We start from the raw sequence: 22401 nt of genomic DNA on the forward strand, positions 1-22401 counted from the left end.
TTTATTTCACTTAGCATAATGTGTTCAAGTTCCATCCATGTTGTACAGTAAGTGTCAGCAAAGGCAGAACAATATCCATTGTTCATATATGTCACAATTTGTTTATCTATCTAGTGACTGACATTTGGGCTATCTGCACATTTTGGCTATCCAATGTACATTCTTTTTCACATTGCTGTCAACCAACTTTATATTTTTTGTCTCACTAATCATATTCAACATGTATTCTGATATCATAAAGCAACTTTACTTTGACTTTATTTAGAAGGACATTTCTAAATAAACTATAAAATAAATTTAAACTCACAGTTGCAAGTTTAAAGATTATTTTTAAGTTTGTTCATCACTACATAGAATACAACTGATTATTTTGGTAATATAAATTATCTGTTTACCAAATTATTCATTCAAATTTGGTCTTTAAGTTGGTGTGTGTGTGTGTGTGTGTGAGAGAGAGAGAGAGAGAGAGAGAGAGAGAGAGATGCATAGCATTGTATTATTATCAATGTTAGAGCTTCATTATTGTTTGGTTAGAAAGGTAGTCAATACCCACAAAAATAGTTTAATAACATGAAGCCACCCATTAAATTTCAATTAACTGTGTTGATATTTTTGAGATGAATTAAGAGTTTTGGTTCAGGGTCTGCACTTCGGCGTAGTGGGCAAAGCCACCACCTGCAGTGCCGGCATCACTTATGGGTGTTGGTTCGAGTCCCAACTGCTCCACTTCTGATCCAGCTCTCTGCTATGGCCTGGGAAAGCAGCAGAAGATGGCCCAAATTCTTGGGCCCCTTTACCCGCATGGAAGACTTGGAAGAAGCTCCTGGCTCTTAGGTTCAGATCGGCACAGCTCTGGCCGTTGCGCCCAACTGGGGAGTGAACCAGCAGATAGAAGACCTCTCTCTCATTCTCTGCCTCTCCTTCTCTCTCTGTGTAACTCTGACTTTTAAGTAAATAAAATAAATCTTAAAAAAAAAGAGTTTGGGTTCTAGAAGGGTTTAGCACACAGTTAGCCTCACTCACCCCTGACCAAAAAGAGAGTATCTGAGTGGGGCAAATACACTAATTTTTTTGTTTTTTAATTTAGAGGTGACTTTAATGAGTAGCCAGAACTAGGAACATCTGAGCTAAAGGAAGAGATCTTGGTTCAAAGGGAGTTAAGAGTAAGGAAGGAATTAATTTTAAAAAGGTAGGTAAGGGGGCTGGAGCTGTGGCGCAGAGTGTTATAGCCCTGACCTGAAGCACTGGCATCCCATATGGGCGTTGGTTCTAGTCCCAGCTACTCCTCTTCTGATCAGCTCTCTGTTGTGGCCTGGGAAAGCAGTAGAAGATGGCCCCCAAGTCCTTGTGCCCCTGCACCCCTATGGGAGACCTGGAAGAAGCTCCTGGGTTCAGATCGACACAGCTCTGACTGTTGCAGCCACCTAGAGAGTGAACTAGTGGATGGAGGACCTTTCTCTCTGTCTCTACCTCTCTCTGTAACTCTGTCTTTCAAATAAATAAAATGAATCATTAAAAAAAAAGGTAGTTAGGGTCTGTAGCAAATAGGGATAGGTGCTTTCGAAAAGTTTAGCATTATAAATAGCAGAACCATTTAAACTGGGAGAAATGAAATAGCCTCCAAATAAAACAAGAAGAGTAAGTATAGACAGCGTGGTTGGTGAGGGGTTACGGAGTGCGAAGGACAAAATGAAACATATTTTGACACCTAGTGCTTTCCTTGCATTTCAGAAGTCTCCTCTTTTCCCTTGTGAATGCTACCCTGGGTGGGCTGTGTCTGCTTGGCACTTCCAGGCAGCCAGTTAGGAGCAGAAGAGTTGTCAATGATAAGGACAATTAATGCTTAGATTCTAAAGAGTTGCTGCAGAACCCAGGCTAAAACAAAAGCAATAAAAAAGTCAGAGGCATTATAGGGTGAGAATAAGAAACAGTAAATATTGAGAGAAGCAGAATATTACAGAATTCTGAAACATGAAGTTTCCTAAAGTTATATATATATTTTTTCCATTTAAGCACTTTTAAAGAGGTTTCCAAGTGGAGCGTGAGATAATTTATTATCTATGTAAACATTCATTTTATACACAAAATCAAGGCTTTAACATGTCTACTGCATCTATCTTCTCTTGGCTATTCATACACCAAGTTAATTCTGTTTCTGCTGCCCTAATCCATCACCCATAATTAGATAATGAACAATCTACTTCCTCCTTCCCCAAATCACTCCAACAAAGCTGATGGACTTTTTAGAATCAAAAATGACCAAAACATTGTTTCATAGTAGGAGTCTAGAAAAAAAAAAGCCTCAACAAGAATATCATACCATTCAAATTTCAAGTGAAATCTCTTCCTTATAACAGCTACCATTAAAATTAAATGATCAATCAAAAACAAAGAGAGGAATATTTCAAGACAACATTTTCTTTCTCTTCTCTCTCACTCATTGTTTCTTGTGAACATTTTGGAAAATATAGAAAATAATAGGAGAGAAATTAAAAATAACCACATAGATATAAGCAGCATTCATAATATATGCAGTTTTAAAAAAATATTTTTTTATATGCTGGAAAGGGACAGAGGGAGCTCCCATTTGCTGGTGTACTCCCAAAATGTTTACAACAGCCAGGACTGGTCCAGGCTGAAGCTAGGACCTCAGAACTCAACCTGAGTCTCCCACATGGGTAGCAGGGACCCAATTACTTGAGTCATCATCTGCTACCTCCCACGGTGCACACTAGGAAACTGGAACAGACAGCAGAGCAGGGACTGGAATCAAGGCATCCCAATATGGGATCTGGCTGTCTCAAGTGGTGGCTTAATGTCTGCACCAAACACCCACCCCCATTATGTAAATTTTGTACCTAGGTGCTTTTTTTTTAATTTACATTGTATAAATATTTTTTTTTAAATCTCATTAACATCACTTCATAAACGTAAGTTCTTTTTCTCACTACACTTGTTAGACATCTTTCTTGCTATAATTCCTGTTCTCACCTAAATACAGTGGCACAGGTAGGAGCCACATAATATAGCATGGATTCACACTGTTTCTTGCATTAATCTCCTATGTTGAAGGCACAGGGCAGAAAGAAGGAGACTTACAACTTGAGGCAAGCTTGCCGTGATGAGCTGCTTATTTACTTCTTCAGCCCCCTGGAGTTCAGAACAACAAACACAATTGTGAGCATATTCTAAAGAGAGTTTCCCACAACTCTAAATGGTTCACTGTGAGTCAGCTCTCTCTCAATGGCTGGAGATGACAGCTGGCTGCCTGGAAGTGCCAAACAGACACAGCCCACCCAGGGTAGCACTCACAAGGGAATAGAGGAGACTTCTGAAATGCAAGGAAAGCGCTGGGTGTCAAAATGTATTTCATTTTGTCCTTTGCACTCCCTAACCCCTCACCAACCACGCTGTCTATACTTGCTCTCCTTGTTTTATTTGGAGGGAAGAATGCTCTCTCTTCCCTCGCATTTCTCCATCTATCCTTTTTCTTAAAACTTTGCTCATAAATGGCTATAAAATAGAAATAACGTGTATTTGCTTATTTTTAGTTGCAGTTATTATATTATAATTTTTCTATGTGTTAATTTAACTCACCATACCTCTGTCCTCCAGCTATAAAGTTGGGGTCATTGTCAGAGGATTACTCTGGGATGGATCTTGAATATGACTATTTAGGAAATAGACTGCCTGAAACTACATAGTTCTCTCTTGCTTAATTTGGATTCAGATATTCTATCCATTTCTTTGGCGCAAGTCTCTTCAAGAAGAGGTCTTTGATATTAGTTTTTATTTATGCTTATTTATTTTCATCTCCTCTATGAGGCAGGGACAGAGAGGGAGAGAGACACCTGCCATATGATGATTCATTTCCTAAATGCTTGCAATAACCAAGGCTGGGCCAGGTAGAAGATAGGAGCCAGGAATTACATCTGAGTCTTTCACCAGGGTGGCAGAGGCCCAAATACTTGAGGCATCATATGCTTTCTCCCAGGAAATATTAGCAGGAGCTCAATCTGAAGTGGAGCAACTAGGACTCTAACAGGAACTCTGATATGGGATGAGGTACTCCAAGTGTGAGTTTAACCTACTGTGCCACAGTGCCCAACCCTGATGCTTGCTTGGTGTTAACTTAAGGTCTACTGCTTCCTTACCAAAACTCTTGTGGATCTTCTGTCGGAAATAAAATCCTGAAACCTAATTTTGCAGAGGGGTTACTTGTTTTCCTTTTTTTTTCAGTGAATAAGGGAAATAGGAAAAGCAAGAAAATCTTGTGAGATTTATAACAGAAAGAGAACAATAAGATTGATTCAGCAAGGAGATTGTAAGTGAGCAGAAAAATTAATTGATCCAGGCTGAGGAGGGTTACTGAGAGCTCTTAAAGAGGAGCATGAGATAAAGGTGGGAGCAACATTGAGTGTAGCTGTAATGGGAAGATAAGATGTGGATGAGAAAGATGGTAAAATAAGAGAATTTTTAAAGGGTTTTCTTGGATACTGTGTAGGTTATGTATCCAGAGCAATCACAGCAAAGAATCAAATTACTTTTAATAGTTGATTGCCCAATTATTACTTTTTTGTATGTGATGTCATGTATGACACTCCCTCAGGCAAGAGCTCAGCTTCACACACACACACACACACACACACACAGACACACTCACACACCTCATATCTGTTAACAAGAAATGGTACTAACTTAGACTTTAGGAAATATCTGTCGAATAAATGAATCAATCTATTTCAGAGAATGCTCTTTATATTAAGGAAGTTGAGACAATCCAGGTGAAACTATAACTTCTGGGTGTTGATTAGTTTTCTCAGCCTTTTTCCCCCAAGGAATATAAAGGTAGTGATTAAAAAAATAATGCTGTTCATTCATTTTCAAGCTTCTTGAGTAATAGATGTTCATTGTTAACTAGGAAAATAATAAAAAATGTTTGAAGTAAAACTTAGTAATTTTCCCTGAGTTCTTTTTTATTACTAATCATGTGTGAGATTACCAATGTAAAGAATATAGTATAGATTTTTCTCTATAGCTTTCTTCAAGTCCATACAAACATATATGACATATTTATCCATAAATATTAATTGATCTGAAAATTGTTCTTTTGCTTAATCAGTTATGATCACCTTCCAGGTCAATAGCTATAGATACAATTAATTTTTCCCTAATGCTATATAGTATTCAATAACATGGGTGTATCACCTATCTATTAATAAAGCCATACACTTTTTCCTCTCAAATTTTAGTGCCGATTTATTTATTTATTTATTCAAAGATTTATTTACTTATTTAAAAGGCAGAGTTACACAGAAAGAGAAGGGAGGCCCAGGTTGCAGGTGATTAGTTTACCCCTGGGCCTCTCCTCTCTCTTTCTCTCTCTCTCTCTCTCTCCCCCCTTTCTTCTTCCCTCTCTCTTTCCTGCCTTTCAAGAGATGAAAATAAAGAAAAATAAACATTAACAAAAGTAATACAACACTGGCAATTTATGTCTCAACTTGATTTCTAATGTATCAAGAGTATATAACAGCAATAGAGCACTTCCCTATATGGCAATTCAAAAACAAACTAATTTCCAACCACCAAAAGCTCAGATAAAGTGCCTTATTCCTGAGACCTCAAAGTGGTTTATATTTCTACTAATACTTCTACTGTAATACATGATATTTATGAACCATGCTGGTTCCATGGAACTCTAAATACTTGAGATTTATCATTTGACTTCTTTGCATAATGTATCTGTAAGATAGGAAAAAGTGTCCCCTACAGATAAGAAAATGATCTTTAGACAAAACTGTTTGACAATGCCTGAGTTAAACCCCCAAATAGCTCCATACTCTTTCCTTCCAGTTACACTGCTGCCTCTTCCATGATAACTGCAATGATAATACAGATAGTATTATATCATCAATCCAAGATTTGCATATAGCTTGATGGAGTCAGTTCTTATTCAACTACAAGGGCTATTCATGCAAACCATTTTTTTCTATTTCTTAAAAGGGCTTGTGAGCAAAATATCACAGAGAAGTTTTCCATCCAGAAGAGATGTGTCTAAGTTAACATGTGGAGTAGCCTCTCACATTTCACCAGTGCTTCAAGAGGCTAACACAAGATGTGGAGATAGACAGTTATGTGACCCAGGTTCATGATTGTTCTTGTCAGCTCTACGCTAGAGAAGAGAGTAAATTTCTTGTACTAACAGTAGCAAAAATAACACTGCTATGCATCTATTATCAATTACTTAATAAAGTCCTACAACATTCAAATTATATAACCAAAGACAATCTGTAAAATAATAACAAAAGTTAAGCACATTTTATTTGTTTCTCAGCCATTTTTTTTTTTGACAGATGGAGTTAGACAGTGAGAGAGAGAGACTGAGAGAAAAGTCTTCCTTCCGTTGGTTCACTCCCCAAATGGCCGCTATAGCCAGCGCTACGCCGATCCAAAGCCAGGAGCCAGGTGCTTCTTCCTGGTTTCCCATGCAGGTGCAGGCGCCCAAGCACTTGGGCCATCCTCCACTGCCCTCCCAGGCCACAGCAGAGAGCTGGACTGGAAGAGGGGCAGCTGGGACTAGAACCCAGTGACCATATGGGATGCCAGCGCCAAAGGCGGAGGGCTAGCTAAGTAAGCCACGGTGCCGGCCCTCTCAGCCATTTTCAAACAAGTAAAAGACCTTGTCAAAAATCGAAATCTTCTGAAACTCAGTAATTATCTTTCATGAACCAACTTATTTTCCAACATACTTGAGCATATTTTATTGCAACAGCTTTATAATTGTGAGATTATGATACCATTTAAAAGACTTATCTTCATTCTGTGTTCAACATCTCAGGACCTTGGCCTCTTAGGTAGGCATGGCCTCCTCCCTTTTCTAGAATAGTGCTCTCAAATTGTCTTTTGGGATCCATGGAGGAGGGCACTGAGAGCCACTGTGCTGCAACCTGAAGAGTAACTCCTATTCTTCCCAGGAAATTTGTGTCTAACTCCTGGGAAATTTACCATTTCAAAGAACCACAGCTCCTTCTTGATTGCTGCTCATCAGTCTTGAGGAGCTTAGATAAGCTTCTTTTTTCTTACAAGAGTTTTCCTTCACTAAAGATTCCTTAGAGGACAAAACATTGAACTAGAACTGAATTTTTAGCTAAAAATTATAAAACTGTGGAGAACATATCTTTTCTATTTTGTTTCGATTTTTTTTCTTCTAAGAGAACCAAGTAATTCAAAAGATATACTAATGTGTTTTCTGGTTTAGGGCAATAAGCAAAATGTTGCAAAGAGTAAGCTTGCACCAAAGGACACAGCCCCTTCTGCTGAGCAGGAAGGAAACTTCTTAACTAGATTACTTGAGAAGACTTGCATGGATTGCTCAGGACTTCCCCACAGACTTGGAAGTCACTGATGAAAGAGAATCCTAACAGATAACATTTTTTCCAATTATCCCAAGGTTGTGAAGCATAGTAATGTCCCCAGATCCCATTCCCAGACTCAGATTACTATTTCACAATGATAATTGGTTTAAGAATCATTGCTCAAGTATATCAAGAATAGAAAACAGACTCCTCAGAAATGAGAGTGTTCATATGCAATGTTGCTGAAATTGGCAATGGGGGGGAAATCAGGCTCATATTTGTAGTGGAACCTATTATCAGCAAGTGTTTCAAGCCTCACTCCCATCTCTTGTCTCTATGTTCTGTTTCTAATAAAGACTAACTTCTTCTGTACTTCTCATTGATCATTAGAAAACAATGCTAGTTATTCATCAGTATGTTTGTTTTTTTCAGTTTTGCATTTTATAGAAGCAGGAAGGCTGAGCATCTGAATAGACCTTTACCTCTCATCATGCTGTCAGGAATATTCTAAATCTTGAGAAGGAAATGCCAATTATAAAATATTTCAGGTATGAACATTTAGCCTGGAGATTAAGACAGTGGTTAACTTGCATCCCATACTGGAGCATCTGAGGTCTATACATGGCTCTGGCTCCTGACTGCAGCTTCTGGCTAATGCAGACCCTGGGAGGCTGCAGTGATGGCTCAAGTAATTGAGTACCTGCTTCCTACATGGAAGACCTGAATTGGGTTCCCAGTTTCTGGCTTTAGTTTGGCCAAGTGATTGTGGTCATTTGGGACCTGAATCCAGTGGATGGGAGTACTTTCTCTCTATCTGCCTATCTGTGTCTCAAATAAATAAATAATTTTAAAAAATCATTTAAATTATTCATATTATTCCAATAAATAGTTATTTTACTTCTATTCACTTTTTAGAAAAGATTTATTTATTTATTTTAAAGGCAGATTTACACAGAGAGAGAGAGAGGGAGAGACGGAGACATCTTTCACTCCCCAAATGGCCACAAGAGCCTTAGCTGGGCCAAACCAAAGCCAGGAGCCAAAATCTTCTTCCAGGTCTCCCACATGGGTGCAGGGGCCTGAGCTCTTGGGCCATCTTTTGTTGCTTTCCCAGACATTAGCAGGGAGCTGGATTGGAAGTGGAGCAGCCAAGGCTGGAACTGACATCCATATGGGATGTGGCACTATACCAGCTATGCTGCAGTGCCAGCCCCTCATTCACTTTTAAAGTTGTTTTGAAGTATAATGTAGAATAGGGGCCTCTTTATCTGTGGTATTACTGGGGTGCTGGGCACCGTGAGTCATGATGCTACTGAGATGAAAAACTAATGACCTGGGTTTAACCAGGCTCCCCGGTTCCTCATGTATCAAAGAAGAAACTTATTTAGGACATTACATTAATTTACAGATATGACAATATAATCTTTTTTTTTTTTTTTTTTGACAGGCAGAGTTAGACAGGGAGAAAGAGACAGAGAGAAAGGTCTTCCTTTTTCCGTTGGTTCACCCCCCAAATGGCCGCTTATGGCCGGCACGCTGTGCTGATCCGAAGCCAGAAGTCAGGTGCTTCCTCCTGGTCTCCCATGCTGGTGCAGGGCCTAAGCACTTGGGCCATCCTCCACTGCACTCCCGGGCCACAGCAGAGAGCTGGACTGGAAGAGGAGCAACTGGGACAGAACCAGTGCCCCAACCAGGACTAGAACCCGGGGTGCCGGTGCCTCAGGCAGATTAGTCTAGTGAGCCGTGGCACCTGCCAATATAATCTTAAAAGCAATCTCTTGACCTCACTCTATTTCTTGAAGTCTATGAGAGCATGGATTATAATTCTATTTTGCCAGATGAGGAGCTGAAGTGTGTGGACCCTACAAAACTAACTAGCATTCAGGAAAAGAGCAGACTCAGAAGTGGATCTAAAAAGGGGAAGAAGTGATTGGGTCAGACAGGTCTGAACTTGAATGCTGGCTCTGGATTTTACTAAACTGCTTGGAGAATTTAATCCCAGTGAGCCACAGTTTCTCAAACTGTAAATTAAGGATCAGAACATTTATCTGGAGGCAATGTCATGAGAATTAAATGCAAGGATCTTTTAGAAGAGAAGACACCTAGTGGATGTAACTTGCTTTTTTACCTTCCTAACCTTTTCCACTTTTTCAGACATTTGGGTTATTAAAGATCTAATGATCTCTGTGATCATATGAGCTGAAGTGATAACAAAACACAGTAGTTAAAAACACCAACCAGAAGACTGCACAGAGTTTAAATCAGTAACGTTGGTAGCAACATTAAGATGTGACTTAATCTTTTCTGGGCTCAGTTATTTCACTATAAAATGGAAATGATTCCTACTTTGCTGAGTGGTTGCTGAGTGTGGGTAACAGGGATTAGAAACAACTTTTTAAAGCATCTGGTATATAAAGTAAACAGATTGTGAGTAATATGCATTGTTCAGATTTTTGTTTTTTATTAATTAAGGCTTGTGTGTAGACTCATCTCCTGTACTTAGTATTCCTTTTCCCATCCAAGACCTTGGAAGGGTTATGGTAGTGGCTTTGATCACATATTAGCTGATTTGGCTTTGGCAATTTAGCTCCTGAGAATTGGGGTTACAGGCTCAGCCTTGACATTAGCAATTTAACCACATGACTTGGATACAAATCCAAGGCCTCAATTTTGTTCATCTACAAAATGAGCAGGATGGAATAAATAATTTGTAGTATTCTCTGCCACTATAATATTTTCTGATTCCAGGGTCTTTTCACTGAGTGTCAGTAGATAAATCCTTATATCTGTAGAGCTCAACTGACTTCTCTATGGTTTAATTTCCACATTCCCTCTACACTATTTCTTCTTTAATTGCAAAAGGAGGATAATTTCCATCACTTTTCAAGCAAACCAATATCTCTATTCTGGCTTAGTGGCATTCCAGGATATTAATGCATCACACTTAAAACAGTCTGGATTGTTCTTCAATCTAGGAATTCAGTAATGTTGTAAGAAGTAATAATGAGCATAATGAAGATTCATTTTCAAAGCTTTCTATGCCTCCTAGGCCTTGGTCATTGCACATGATAAAATCCATCACAATTAAAAATGAGATTAAGGTTTAACAGTTAAAAAATACATCCTAGCAGTAAAACACATTAGTGGTATGCATTCCTATCTTATACCACAAGTCCTTAAAAATAAACAAAAATAAAAGATTCATTAATCAACAAAAGAATTTTAATAATTACTAACCAGAATATAAATGAAATGAACTTGAGCTCCCCTGAGAAGGCTATCAGAGACCTACTCTGCTTATGCAGAAGGGAAACATATTCGGAACTCTTAGACCTCAGTTTCAGAAGTCCAAGCTCTTCTCAAACTTAGGCGTCACCCTTCAGTGAGGATTTAGAATAAATGTATGAATTTCATAAGCTTGTGCTTACTATTTACCGTTGAATTATTTTGTTCTTGTATTTTTGAGCTATCCTTCAATTACTGCACGGCTGGGTGTCTGCTGCTTGCTTTTCTATTGGGTTCAAGGCAAAGCTCAAAGTCCTCATCCTGTTATTTCTGTGACCTCCCTTTCAGTCACTCTCCTTTCCTTGCTTTGCTTTAGTGACACTGGAAACCTTGAAATTCCCTCAATATACAAAGTTTGTATCCAAAACTTTTTATTGGGACACAACTTTCGCCCCTCCCATGTTTCTATGCTCATCCCAAAATTTTTATTTGCTTGATTCTTCCCATCTTTCAATTCTCAACTCAAATGACACTTGCTTTAAGAATTGTGTCCTGGGCAACCAATGTAGGGTATAATAAATTTCCCCCATCCATTATTGTCTGTTGTATATAACTCTTCACATGGTTACTTCTGTAATTATTTAATGTTTTATTTCCTTATATGCTGTAAATTCCATGAGGGCCTAAGGGATCATTTCTATATCCCCAATATTAAACACAGTTGAATAATGAATTAATGATTCAATTGTGATAGATTCTGTAGTCCTTGAAATGTTAGTTAAAATTGGATTTCAACCTTAAAATTTTCCTTTTCTTTTTAAAGATTTACTTATTTATTTATTTGAAAGAGAGAGAGAGGGAGAAACATACACACATACACACACACACACACAGAAAGAGAGACAGAGAGAAAGATATCTTCCATCCACTGGTTCATTCCCCAAATGGCCAAAATGGCTGGGGCTAGGCCAGGCCGAAGCCAGGAGCCTGGATCTCCTTCCAGGTCTCCCATGTGGATAGCGGTGGCCCAAGGAGTTCGGCCATCCTCTGCTGCTTTCCCCAGATCATTAGCAAGGAGCTGGATTGAAGTGGAGCAACCAGGACACAAACTGGTACTCCTATGTGATACCAGCATTGCAGATAGTGGTTTTACTGGCTATGCCACAATGCTGGCCTCCAAAACTTATTTTCTAATAAGAAGGCATGTATATAAATGGCAGTATAAAATATAGAAAGTAATTTGTATTTCAAAATGTGTAGATGAGTGATGTATTAGTTTCTTAGGACTATTGTGACAAATTATCATGAACTTGTAGGCTTAAATTTACAGAAATTTAAGTCTCTCATAGTTTTAAGGCTATAAACTAAAAGTCAAGTTGTCAGTAGGGCCACTACTGGTTATATGTGAATTTTGTAGGTAGAGGAGAATGAATTGCTTCTGGGTTAGCTAAGGAGGGAAGGATTCATGGAACTGATAGCAATTGAAGTGGACTTGGTTAGGATGGGTTGGATATACATACGGAAAAAACAGAATGATGGACATTACAGATAGTAGAAACAGAATAAAGCATGGAGTTTGGTCTTAGTGAATGGTATATAAAATCAAGTAGGCAATGATGAAGTCAGAAGTAGGTAGAGTTAGATTTTAGAATTCACGCATATTGGCTAGGGGCTGTATGGTAGTCAATACAGAATTACTGAAAGTTTTGTCTGAATGAGAGTGGCATAGTCTTAGCACTCTTGCTGCAGGGAGTTAATGGAGCAGCGGTGTTTAGGATAAGCTGATCTCCCTGCCATCTGCCTCTTGCAATTAGGAGAATTTTATTTTGCAGAAAAGTGAAAAATTGACTAGTACAGAGGGATAAAAGGAAAATTAATAAGACCAGGTCTCTTATTGGACATAAAGGAGAAGGAAGAAATGAGAATGACAGATTTTGAGTGAAGATGTCTCGGGGAATTGGAATGAGGAAAATTAGGTAGTCAAAAAGAGGATGATTTTTTAACTTGGATGATAAGATCGACTTTGATATACTGACTCTGAGAAACTAGTGTGATTTTTTTTAGTTGGTGATTTAAATAAGGATGCTAGAAATACAGGACTATGGTTTTGGAGAACTAGTAGTACTAGAGACATAAATGTGTGAGTCAACAATAGCCAAAAAAATGTAGTCATGCAACTCTGGGAAGGAACCTCAAGTAAAAGCATGAGTATAAAAGTGGGTTTGACAGACATATTTACATCCTTTCTCTGTCATCTACTCATTGGATGACTTGGGATAAATTGCCTATTTCCTCCACTTTTTCATCTATGGAAAGGAAGAAAATAGTATGATCCCTTAAGTAGGATTACATGAGTTGAGCAGCTGCTGTTGTATTTTGGGAGCATAATTCCCAATAAGAAATATATTTAGTTTGTAATCCAATCTCTTAAAATATTGTGATTTCCTGTTTTTTGGGTAAATATTCTTTTATTCTTTTATTTTAATTCAGGTGATCATTTAAACTGACTTCATGATATCTCATTGTGTCTCACCACTGGGCCACAACCCACATTTTCAAAAACCAATCCTCCTGGCCGGCGCCGCGGCTCACTAGGCTAATCCTCCGCCTTGCGGCGCCGGCACACCGGGTTCTAGTCCCGGTCGGGGCGCCAGATTCTGTCCCGGTTGCCCCTCTTCCAGGCCAGCCCTCTGCTGTGGCCAGGGAGTGCAGTGGAGGATGGCCCAGGTGCTTGGGCCCTGCACCCCATGGGAGACCAGGAAAAAAAGCACCTGGCTCCTGGCTCCTGCCAGTGGATCAGCGGGGTGCGCCGGCCGCAGCGCACCAGCCGCGGCGGCCATTGGAGGGTGAACCAACGGCAAAAAAAAAAAAAAAAAACAAAACAAAACAACAATCCTCCTGCATATTCTGGTTGTCTTCATTTGTTCTTCTCTACTCACTGGCCTCAACAAGCATCCCACAGCATCAAATTACTCCACTATGACTCACAGAACCCTCAGCTATCTTCTATTGCTCCCCATGGGAGGACTTCTTTTTAGTATCATATTGTTCTTATATTGCCCAAGAGATGCAGTAAACACTTCCTCTACTATATCATATTAGGTTTTGTCTATAGAAAAGTTGCATCTGTTTCCCAAATAGATAATGATCACCTTAAAGATAAAACATAGGTGTTATTTATCTGTGTATCCTGGCACAATGTTTTGCTCACAGGAGGCATGGAGAAGTATTATTTCATCATTACAGAGCAAAGAGATAAGGGGTTTGAGGAGAGAACCCTGTTGAGCACCAACGACAGACCCCTGATCTGGCATCCCAAGGGCTCTAGTCTCCCTTCCTTTCTATATACTAAAACTTCCTTGTAGTTGTTTAAGGGCAGAACACTGTTTCTTTGTGTTTGGAACACAAAAAAATTAGGCCACTAGCTTTTGTACAAGTGACTTGAGTTTCTTCATGATGTGCTGAGAGAAGGTCTAGATGAACAAATAAAACAGGAAGAAACTAAGATGTGTTCAGGACTTAGCTTTGGGTACAGTAATAGAAAAGTTCTGGCCTGTTTGTATTGCTAAATGACAGAATTCAATAAAGGCAATGTGAAATAAATTACCAGGGCAAGTAATTCATTTTAAATTATTAAAGTTTATTTCATTTTTTCAGACTTGGAACAATTTTTCTTTGATGGAAATGACCCCTGGCAACAGTGACATTCTGACACTATGCATGATGCACACTCTTGGGATGTCTGAATTCCATGTCACAATGGCTCTGCTCAGATTACTGGTTTCATCGTGCCTGTAAGCCCAATTAAACTACTAAAGTTTCTAATGGTCTTCTGTCCATTTTCTAAATCATCATAAAGAACATTAAGTGATCCAAATAAATTGCCTCTATATGACTCATTATACAACCAAAGGCATGATATAAATATGTACAGGAAAAGTGGAAAAATCTTTCTTGATAATGATTAATGATTTCAAAAAACTCTTTTATGTATGAATTTCAGACTACTGGTAGCAGGGACTACAGATCAACTGATCTCAATAAATGAGTCCAGGGCTATTTGTTCCTCAGGAAACACTGCTCAGGCCCTGAATGTAGGGGAAAGAGTAGAGTCTCAGGGTCTAAATTTGGGTTTACTCTTAAGTCAAGATGTCTAAGGATGATCTGTGTGGTTAGTCAATATGCACTGTGTAAGCCTGAATGCCCTACCCTGGACCTCAATTTATTTGCTTCAAAATGAGGTGATTGGATTTTATTTCTTATATCCGTTTTCAACTGTAATGTTTGATGATGTTCTGCCCTTAAATCCCTTTCACTTCAATTTTTTAATCTTAAAAAATGTGAAGTGTTTTCATAAACTTCTTTGATGTTCTTAAATGTTATTCAACATGATAACAGTACAATTCACTAGGCCCAAATTCTATCATTTTAGTTTTGCCTCAGAGGCTAAGTTTTATGAGAGTCTTAATTTGCATCACCAGAAGCTGATTTAATAAAAATGAAGGGATCCCTTTTGGAAATAAATTTTAAAAGTGGTGTAGGGAGGAGGGACCAAGAACTTTATGCAAAACAAAACAAAACAATAAAACGAGGGAGCTGGACTTAGAAGGGGTCAAATGGTTTTGTGTTCTAAAGAATACTGTGGTCTTAATGCTTATTAGCATAGTCCTAGCTTTAATATACTCAAAGTAAATTCTGCTCCTGGTAATTTCTTACATCCCCAGTTTCTAGAAACACTAATCATTACATGTCTTGACCCAATCACTCTTGTATATCTTGTCTTATTGTTCCACTCTTTGGTTTTTTGACTAACAACTCATTGTATGGTAAGAAGAAAAATTGAAGTGGTAGAGCTCTATCTATCCAGGTGTCCGATAGATTCAGCTTTTGAGCCAAAATGCAAGGGATATCTGACATACAATTTAAATGGAAAATTACTGAAGAGCATTTCACAGACAAAAGGATGTAGTGTGAGTGGTATATCTTATTGTGGTTGGGAGAAAGCAGTGTAAGGCTAAAGAGGTAGAAGATTGGGAAACTGATTCCTAAGATGAATAGAAGTTTATTTGGCAAATCCCTTTATCATTGTCTTCCTGACTGTCAAAAACTTTCATCAACCTCTCCTTACAATAAATATTTTCTGCAAAAAATGAGTCCTAACTTTAAGATTTTTTATATATTTTATAATTGTACCAATAACAACAACTATTTTATTATTACCTATTATGGTGCCAAGTGCTGGGAATTGCAAAAATAAGAAAGAGCCCTGCTCTTAGGAATCTTACAGTCTTGCTTGAACTGTTGTGGTTATGACAAAGGTAACAATAACTATCATTTATTCACTACGCCAACCAGTCAGTGCGCTCAGTTGGCAACATACGCAGCTGCCAAAGTTCCCTCTGTTTCCCCAGACCCGCTGACAGTGTGGAGGTCTTGCTCTATCTCTGCATCATCCCTCAAAAAAAAAAAAAAAAAAAATGAACTTAGCAGGAATTCAGACAAAAGGCAGAGACATTTAAACAACTGCAGGACTGTCTACAGTCAACACACCAGAACTACAGTCAATAATGAAAGAGTGCAGTGAACCAAAGTGAAAATTGAAGATTGTCTGAACCACCTTTAGTATACTCTGCTGGACTGTGACACTGAAAACTGTGACGCAGTATTCCCTGCATCTGGCAGCCCAACAAGGGAAGCTTAAGTGTTTTAAGACCTTCTAGTGAAAGACCTTGCAACAATTAAACTGCAAAACTTAGGAAGACGTCATAAGCTTCTGGATTTCATTACCAAAATGTACATTTTGATCTAAAATTAAAAAAAAAAAAAACAGACTGACTTTCCATGTAGTATTTCACAACCTTTGAGAGCAGCATTAAATGCTTTTCTTTTTGCCTCCACCAACTATAAGCTTCTGTTTTCTTACCCTGGGCGTCAGAATCTTTTATATGCTCGGGTTCTATTCACTGCCTGTTATTCAGACATTGAAATCCCAAATGTTAATTGTTCTTCCAAGTACATTGACAAAACAGCAGCTAAATAAGGGTAGACCAGACTGTGGTAGACTCTGACATGCATTTATGGAACAATGGGGCTCTGAGAGACAGCCTTGTAGCTCACGGGAAGACATAAGATGTGCTATTTTGACTGCTTCGTAGCAGAATGGGGAACACACGCACACAAGGGAATTATGCATTTTACTGAGTTTTGCCCAAAGTCCTCAAGGCAACAGAATCTTGTGATGTCATCATGAACTTTCTTTCTCTCCATTTCTAGTGTCACAGAGGCTAAAAATTTCTAATGACATCACAAAGAAAAATGGAATCTACTTTGATTCCCTGAAAAATCCTCTTGTACTTTCAGTGAGACTAGTAAAATAAAAGCAAGAATTTTTCCAAACACAGTGGATGTCACCGTGCTGATTCACAGTGGGTGACACCCTCCCTAATGAAATTCAAAAAAAAAATTCATAATTTCGGTTGGCTAGAAAAGAAATACTGAATATTGAGCCTAACAACTTTTTTTTTAATAAAAAGAAGAAAATCATTCAAATATGTATTTCTACAGGGACATTCAAATTTTAGCTCATGTCTGGTTACTATGTTACCAATGTTTTGTTCTTTAATGGGCTGGTCACAAAAATACAGAGGAAGGTTAAGGAAGCTTCAACTTACAGAACACAGTGCAGCTCAATCTTTTGTTTTTAAGGTGCTGTGATTTCAGTCTCTAAATGTAACTTCAGGCAGTCTGAAAAGAAACAGGTTAAAATCTCTTTCAGTTATAATTGGTATTTCAGATTTAATTAAAAATTAAACTTTCATAATGTTTCACCATCCAAAGCAATGCATTATCAGTCAAGCGTGGCTTTTTTTCCCCCTGTTAAGGGGGGAAAAAACCCTCTTCCCAGCGTAGTGTTTTAATGAAAAGAAAAGGATCTAAAGAGGAAAAAAAAGCAATTCTGAAAAACAAAATATGCCTCCATGTTAAGGACTTCATAATGATATGACTAAAAACTCAATGTTTCTGAATTTTAGCTATATTCTATCTGATTAAAAAAAAACCTCATAAATAACAATTTTACCACATAAAGATTGCATAAAATGCTATAGTCAGAGAATAAAGAAGAAAATCTATGGCTCTGAATTCAGATGTTAAAGAAAAATTATGACTTCAAATAGAATCAGAAAAAAATGCTAGCTCTGCTACTTTCAGATGATTGACTTGGTGGCGAGGCAGATGGTGAAGCCGAGGTAGCTGAGGAAAACACAATGGACACTGCCGTCGAGTATGGGTTTCACGTGCCTCATCACATATCACACTGCACATCTGGACACACGCAGCTACAGGTGTTTGAACAAGACCTCCTGGTGTAAATAAATGCAGCTGCATTGGTCATTTTTTTAACATGTATTTTTATCTTCAAATTAAGAGTCCAGGCATTAAGACCTCCAAGTATGTTATAAATATTTGGGATTAAAATGTCATACTACTTTTTAATCTTTTCTTTTGCAAACAACACCATCTATAAATAAGGTAATAGTTTCATAGAAAAAAACACACAGTTGATTAAGTCAGCCCTATTTTTAGATCCAAATAACTGACACAACAGGATTTAGAAAGCAATTCATTGTTTAAAATGTAGCATGGAAATAACATATGTATCTTATCTTATAGCATGTCAGTATATACTTTTATAAATTTACAGCACTATACATGGTATTTTATACCAATTTTTACATAATTTACAGTGATATTTTAATGTTTTTATATATGAGAACATAATCATAAATCACTTCTTAAACTACACTTATTATTAGAAAATTCAGCAGGTTCACTTGCGAATCTATTTTCTTCTTCCCTTGAAATGTATGGAAGTATATTTTGAGTAACAGATCTATTTGATGTACATAGATTTTAAATGCAAACTGGCTCAGCTTCACACTAAATTCACCCATGAATGGGATTATATTTTTTATAAAAAATCACAGAAATTGGCTAAACTTTTCCCCCTGCTTCTCACATGCCTGAATTAGACTGAAAATGCACTAGAGTAAAGACAGAAATTATGGAGGCGTCACCAGGGACAACTGAATGAGAAAATGGGAGTGCGTATATTTCCTTATAAGGCAACAAAGCATTCATAAAAGAAATTGACAAAAATAACTTGTGCTTAGAAATTATATGGAATAACAATAATCCTTGATAAATGATTCAGAAATATAAAAACTGCCCACCTCTAGATAAATCTGAACCAACCACCAACCTGTGCTATTCTACTCACCAATAAAATATTGTTAAGGAAACTGATTCACTGTCCAGCCTAGACAGGAAAACATGATCTAAACTAGACTGAATATTGGTATATAAAATATTTAACTGACAACTGGCAGTTCAGCTCAATCAGTCAGTTTCTGTTTCCTCATGTCACCAGATGTTGAGTGAATTGAACTATCTGTTCCAAACAATAAAATCAATTCCATGAACAAACAATCAATTAAGTTACATTTTTCTCCTCCCCTTACATCTTTCTTCCTTCTCCTTATTGACCTTTCTCTTCTCTCCCTTTCTTTCCTACTTTCACTTTCTTTCCTTATTTTCTCCCCCCTTTCTCGTTCTCTCTCTTTTTTCCCTTTGCTGAGGGTAATGAAGCTCAAAAATAACATCTTGTATCCTGTTGAGGGAAACTTGGTCACAACTATCCTTCCAGATGACAAACTCATTCTTAAATGTCTGTTTCCCAATCCAAAGAAAACAGAGAAATTGAGAAAATGGAGACGCAACATCACTTACCATTACCAACACCACTACTTTTAATTCTTATGCTGCATTCATCCCAGGGAGGACTGAAGTTTATTTACATTATACCTAACCTCAAATAGGACCACAAATAAGACTAATAACAGAACCATTTTGTGGCACTCAGGCAAACGGCTGGGCAAAACAGATGGATCTTACTTTGCGCCAGGACTCAAAAAATACAGTCGCCAATTCACTGTTGGCGACTACATATCTTGGCCCAAAGATGGACCTGGAAGTGAGACCAGTTGTCTTTGATATGATTACTGCTCCTCTTCATATCCGCTTCATGAACAAATCATTAATTCAGAAACTGCTTTGAAGACTGGTCATGAGGAGGTGAAATATTCTGAGGGCATGTCAAATGAGATGAAGTAGTAGGAAGTTATGATCAAGACCTTAGTTTTGGTGCTATTGTCTACTTTTCAAAATCCTGGTTGTGATTTTTCTAACTTCATGATTGTGCATGGAATCCATTTTTAAAACAGTAGATTTGCAGAGGATGTGTCATCAGTAATAACTTAGTCCTGACACTACAGGTTCCCAAATATCTTAAATTTTTTTTAATCACACAGATCAATCTCAATCATTATTAAAACAGACAAACAGTGCCAGGCTTCTTTAATCAGGACAAAACTATTTAAGACTTTATAGATGACAGCCAACATCCAGTGATGCACTGAGAAACAGCTCAGTAATCAATGCAAATTACAAAGCCTGGAAGAAGCTTCCCTCGGCAGACATCCTTTAGCCCAAAGAGTAGTTCCTTCTGAACAAGTTAAATATTCTGAATGGCTTTCCAGAAAAGTAGAAAATGCATTATATTTCAGTAGCCTATCCTGTAAGTCAGAAGGCTACCAAGAAAGCCTCAATTAAAAATAAAAAAAGACTCCAAAACCCAAAAATCTGAAGGTGGATGAGGAATTCCTGATCTTAACATTGACTAGAAACAAAGGACTGTTCTGACCACACTCTACCATTTAACATTTACCAATCTAACAGAGACAGGAGTGTTAGATATCACCAGGTCACAGAACATCAAGGAAAGAACAACAAAGCACTCCAGTTTAGGAGGTCCATGTTAATTCAGGTACTTCTTCTTCTTCTTTTTTTTTTTTTTTCTTTTTTTGACAGGCAGAGTGGACAGTGAGAGAGAGAGAGAGAGAGAAAGGTCTTCCTTTGCTGTTGGTTCACCCTCCAATGGCCGCTGCGGCCGGCGCACCGCGCTGATCCGATGGCAGGAGCCAGGTACTTCTCCTGGTCTCCCATGGGGTGCAGGGCCCAGGTACTTGGGCCATCCTCCACTGCACTCCCTGGCCACAGCAGAGAGCTGGCCTGGAAGAGGGGCAACCGGGACAGAATCCGGCGCCCTGACCGGGACTAGAACCTGGTGTGCCGGCGCCGCTAGGCGGAGGATTAGCCTAGTGAGCCACGGCGCCGGCTTCAGGTACTTCTTCTAATGCTCTCCCAACTGCTCAGGCCCAATTGTATGTTGCTCAGATGGTTGTTAAGAGTTCACTCACCTTTCTGTGATTTATTCATTCTGACACAGTTCAGATTTGAGTTTTCAAAGAGACTAGCCCTGTCCATGGCCAGCATGGAAGGCTACTCATAATGCTTTCATCATTTTAAAAGATACTTTTCCTTTTCACTTTTAGTTTTAAGTATGTATGTTTGTATTTATGTATTTACTTATTTTTATTTGAAAGGTACATACACACACACACACACACGAGAGAGAGAGAGAGAGAGATATTTCTTCTACCCAATATTTCACTCTCCAAATGCCTGCAAGACTCAGGGCTGGGCCAGGCTGAGCTCAGGAGTCTGGAACTACATCTCCTACGTTACATTTTATTGCTACATCTCCTTATATTGTTCTGATCTGTGACAATTTCTCAGTCTTCCCTTTTTTAAAAAATTTTATTTAAGGAATAAAAAGTTCATGCAATTTCATATATACAAATTTAGGAACATAGTGATTCTTCCCATCCTCTCACCCCTTCTTTTATTTTTTTATTATCTTGAAGTATTAAAGTGTTGTCAGATATTTTGTGGAATGTTCCTCAATTTCAATTTGTCTGAGTTTTCTTTCGTTTTTTAATATTTATTTATTTGAGAGAGAGAGTTACAGAAAGAGAGAGAGACAGAGAGAAAGGTCTTCCATCCTCTGATTCCCTCCCCAAATGGCTGCAACAGCTGGAGATGGGCCGATTAGAAGCCAGGAGCCAGGAGCTTCTTCCAGGTCTTCCACGTGGGTACAGGGGCCCAAGCATTTGGGCCTTCTTCAACTGCTTTCCCAGGCCATAGGAGAGAGTTGGATTGGAAGAGGAAAAGCCTAGACAAAAATCGGCACCCATATGGGTTGCAGGTGGATCTTAGTCTACTATGCCACAGCATCTACTCCTAAAGTTTTTTTTTTTTTTAATAATTACATTGGGATTATGAGTTTTTGAATGGAATACAAAAGAAGTGTAATGCCCTTCTTGTAGTACCAGGTAGTGCATGATATCAACATGACATATCACCAGAGATGTTAACCTTGATTAAAGTGTTTGCCAATTTTCTTTTAATCTTACCTAAGTTTAATTTCATTTTTAACAGCTTATGAAGGTATAATTTATATAAATAAAATTCACTTATACTGAGCATACAGTTCAGTGATTTTAAGTAATTTTAGAATTGCTTAAATATTAAACATTTTCCAAACATTATTGTCATCCAAAAATGATTATTCACGCTGTTAGGCAGTTAATCTCCATTTTGACTCTTAGATCCAGAAAACAACTTTCTCTCTAAAAATTTGCCTTTTCTGGACAGTTCTTATAAATGCAATCATACAATATGGTTTCTTTCAAGTGGCCTTTCTCACTTATCATAACTCATCTCTTTTTGGAGATTCATCTATGTTTTTTAAGTACAGCAACAATCTGTGCCCTTTTATTGAATGATAGTATTGCATTATACAGATAGAGCATCAGATTTCATTTATCCATTCATCATTTGATGGACATTTGGATTCTTCCAA

At 38.1% G+C, this 22401-nt stretch overlaps 1 protein-coding gene and 1 long non-coding RNA gene across 48 annotated transcripts in view; one reads left to right on the top strand and one right to left on the bottom strand.

The window, feature by feature from the left end:
- The window catches only part of ZBTB20 (zinc finger and BTB domain containing 20), an 873240-nt gene that overhangs the window by 476562 nt on the left and 374277 nt on the right, over positions 1–22401 (bottom strand). For 44 of the 47 annotated variants that reach the window (XR_016233099.1, XR_016233101.1, XM_070072132.2 and 41 more), the window contains one exon: positions 17252–17324. The gene's annotated coding sequence lies outside the window, so the exon portion shown is untranslated. Of the gene's footprint in view, positions 1–14199; positions 16036–17251; positions 17325–22401 lie in introns of those variants that run through there. The other 3 variants (XR_016233100.1, XR_016233103.1, XR_016233102.1) reach the window with 1 other exon arrangement.
- LOC149127008 (uncharacterized) overlaps positions 1–22401 on the top strand; it is an 88176-nt gene that overhangs the window by 38404 nt on the left and 27371 nt on the right. The window lies entirely within an intron of this gene.

The sequence above is a fragment of the Oryctolagus cuniculus genome, chromosome 4, assembly GCF_051225735.1.
Source record: "Oryctolagus cuniculus isolate XC-2025 breed Fujian yellow rabbit chromosome 4, ASM5122573v1, whole genome shotgun sequence".
NCBI lineage: Eukaryota > Metazoa > Chordata > Mammalia > Lagomorpha > Leporidae > Oryctolagus > Oryctolagus cuniculus.